The 3,493-nt window shown below is 38.4% G+C and overlaps 1 pseudogene; it reads right to left on the bottom strand.

Moving 5' to 3' along the window:
• Nucleotides 1-698: 698 nt before the first annotated feature.
• LOC149227501 (protein EXORDIUM-like 2 pseudogene) lies at nt 699-2,091 on the bottom strand (annotated as a pseudogene).
• Nucleotides 2,092-3,493: the final 1,402 nt, after the last annotated feature.

Raw genomic sequence — 3,493 nt, 5'->3', positions numbered from 1 at the left:
TATTGCGTTATTACATTATTACATTCTTTGTTTTATGAGAATACTTAAATTGATTATTCTCATGGATTTAATTTAAATGAGATTTATTTCATTGGAATTTGAATAATAGTTTCTCTGTGATGTACAGAAATGATTTACATAAATCAAATGTAACGTAAAAATCAGCGATGCTTCGCGATGAAAATAAACGTACATAATGTAACGTAGAAATCAGCGATGCCTCGCAATGATTAAGGCATCTAAGTTTCAAGATAATTTCGATTGCAAAACACTCGTGGGACAATTTAAATAACTTCGTTTCGAAACACTCGTGGGACAGGTTGCAGCATAAAGGAGTGAGTAAGATCTTGAGCGTTTTTAAAATAAAAATATTATATTGATAGTATGAATAAAATAGTAGTGATTTTATTCATAGTATGAATAAAATAGTATGAATAAAAAATCGGGGATTGAAATAATCAATCCTAACAATATAAAATAAAACAAGACAGTTAAAAGAGGCTTTTAGAAAAAAACGATTAATAAAATTATCGGTTAATTTACTTTTATCAGGAGGCTTATGCCTCGACGACCTTCAATTGAAAAGCTCCAGTCATCTAGCAGCTGGAATGGAGATTATGGCAAATTAGAAGAATATGAAACTGCTTTCTTAAATGTGTAAAGTCATCATTTCTGTGTGGAAAAAGACAACGAGAAAATTGAATCAATAAATGTGTTTGAATCTTTGTAAAGAATAAAAGAATACATATGTTGCATCGCATGCACCTATATACCCTGTCTCCTCTGTGTGTTATGGGGGGCCATTAGAAAGACCATCATAGAGATTACAACCATGATTTATACCAAAGGCTGGCAAGATTTGGTAGCCGGATCCCACATAGCCGGCAGCAGAAATGACCGTCCATTAACTCCGCGGGCATTGTAGCTCGCCCCACTTGTTTTATCCGCCAGCAGCTCCCCAGGGAAGCCCGGGTAAGCCCCCTTACCATATATGCCGGGGCAGGCGGACACGGCCTCTAAAGGTGCAGCGGCGTCGCCTTGGAAGTAGCCGGTGTTGAATGGATTGGTGGCTGCTCCTGCCACAACGGTGGCGATATTGATGATCATGCCATCAATGCCCACGTCTCCGTTTGGTGCCACCAGGGGAGGAGTCTGGGGTCCGTACATGGGCTGATGAAATGGCCACGCGCACTGTCCAGGGCATTGACTTGCAGAATTTCCAACCCACGCATATGGAAGAAGCTGTTGATGCTTCTCCTCCTTCCCCATCATTCGGCTTCTTGTTGACTGGTGTTGTGATAATAGATTGAGATTGGCATGAAATCCACAGGAACTCATGCAGAAACCCTCCACCGTAACATCCTCGGAGGTAAGCACCAAATACACACCATTGGCATTTTCAGCACTATTCTTCTCCAGAGGCATAGCTCCCGACTTGACAGCAGATTCAACCAGAGCAGCAATGTCACTTCTCTTGAGTGACCTGCCAAGGGAATAATCCTGGTCCACTTTCTGCTGTCCAAGCATGATAACACTGGAGGGGGCCGCCTTGTTAGAGGTGGCGCCGTGGTACTTACCGGTGGTCTTCCACCAGTTGGACGCGGAGGGCTGCTTTGCGTTAGCCCCCTTTAACTTTTTTGCCCCAAGAGATTGTACAAAATCTGCCACAATGGAGCGTTGAACAGGGGTGAACTTCCCATACCAAAGCAAATGGACAGCAATTACCTCACTGCTAGAGAGCAGAGGACCATTGTGGTAAGTCAAAACAACAGATGGCTCTTCCACCAAAGCGGCAAGCTTCCTGGACTGTCCACCAGCAGTAGCAGGAGATGCACATAATATCACAATACACACCGCCATCTGCAGAATCGCAACCAGTCCAAGCCATGAAAAATAACCAGCCATTTTAAGTGAAGCTAATAAAATAGCTTGATGCTCACTAAATTCTTATAACAATCAAGAAACAAGCAATTGCAACAAGCCAAAAACAGGGGCAGAGAATCCTGAAAGAACTTGCAACAAGCCAAAAAAATACAAGCGCGTAGAATCGTGAAAGAGATCGGGAACGAGAAGAAGCTGCTCAATGAGAAAATGGGGTAGGGACGAGATATAAATAGGGCAAGTTGTTGACGTGCGGAAGGGGTTACCAGGAGGTGAAAGTGATTGACAGAGGGGCATCGTGGTGGAATGCGTTTATTACCAGGAGGTGAAAGTGATTGACAGAGGGGCATCGTGCTGGAATGCGTTTATTATGAGGTGCATCGTTCTGGAATGCGTTTATTATTTACCGTGTAGTCTGACAACTTCCAGATGCATTCCCATTCACGCTCACGACATCGTCCACTACTGGAAACAGCTGTGGCGCGTCTCCACATATCAGATGATACGTGTCATGAGCTTGGGTCTCGTGCCTCTACGTTTCGACTTTCCCCGACTGAATGCTACACCTTACCTACTCCGACGAAAGTTAAAGCATGGCTGATAATACAAAAATAAGTCTTTTAATTTGGTTAATAGAGGTTGATACTTATTAAAATATTTATTTGTAACCGCGAGAACTTAAAGACATGATAGAGTGCATTTAGAAACGGTAAGAATGGAGATAGCAAAAGCAAATAATTTCGAAAATCTTTACTATTTTCAGCCCAAAATAAAAAATGATTTTAAGAAAAAATAATTTAATCTGTGGTGGTGTGGTGTATTGGATAAAGAATATTTTTATATTATTATAATTTTTATTTATTTAAAAAAAAAAAAAATTATGTGAAATATAATATATTTATCTGACAACGCTATTCATTTCCATTTCTAACTATTTCGGTTAAAAAGAGTAAACAAAGCTACTGGTTAAATTTTTCACACTTTCTCAACCATAATATTGACCATTTGTAAAAAATTTAAATTATATTTAACTAGCAAATCCCATCTCTGCTTCCTCCTACCTGCGTGGAGATGTTTTCAAGAAATTAGCTGTGGGTGTAGGTTTGTTCCATTTATAATTTTCCAATCAAAGTTTCATAACATTAATTTGAAAATATGTTAATTAATTATCCTGCACGATTAGGCTTTGAAAAAAATAAATTGAAATATAATTTTATAATATATTAATATACAGATTCATGTGAGCTTTGCATATTAGACTTGGAAATGTGTATATTATTATATATAATAATAATTTTTTTTAAATATAATTTTATAATATATTAATCTACATATTCATGTGACTTGTTGACCAAGTTTATTTCGACGAACTTTACATTCATATGTAGACAAAGCCTGTTGCAGTGTTGGATAATCATCCAACATGTCAACCTACTTTATTCAAAGATAAATGCAGTGTCTATACAAGTACTGTGAATGTAGCTGTAATGCACTCACGTGAACTAAAAGATAACTCGTTTTTATTTCTTAGAGATGTCCTCGTGATTCTCGAGCGCCATTCATTGTATCCAACATCGTTATAATAACGTCGATTTGAATGTATAATTAAATG

The sequence above is a fragment of the Pinus tabuliformis genome, chromosome J, assembly GCF_031772625.1.
Source record: "Pinus tabuliformis cultivar Carrire ecotype Pingquan chromosome J, CPIR1, whole genome shotgun sequence".
In the NCBI taxonomy this organism is placed as follows: domain Eukaryota; kingdom Viridiplantae; phylum Streptophyta; class Pinopsida; order Pinales; family Pinaceae; genus Pinus; species Pinus tabuliformis.
This window is presented reverse-complemented; position numbering and strand designations above follow the sequence as displayed.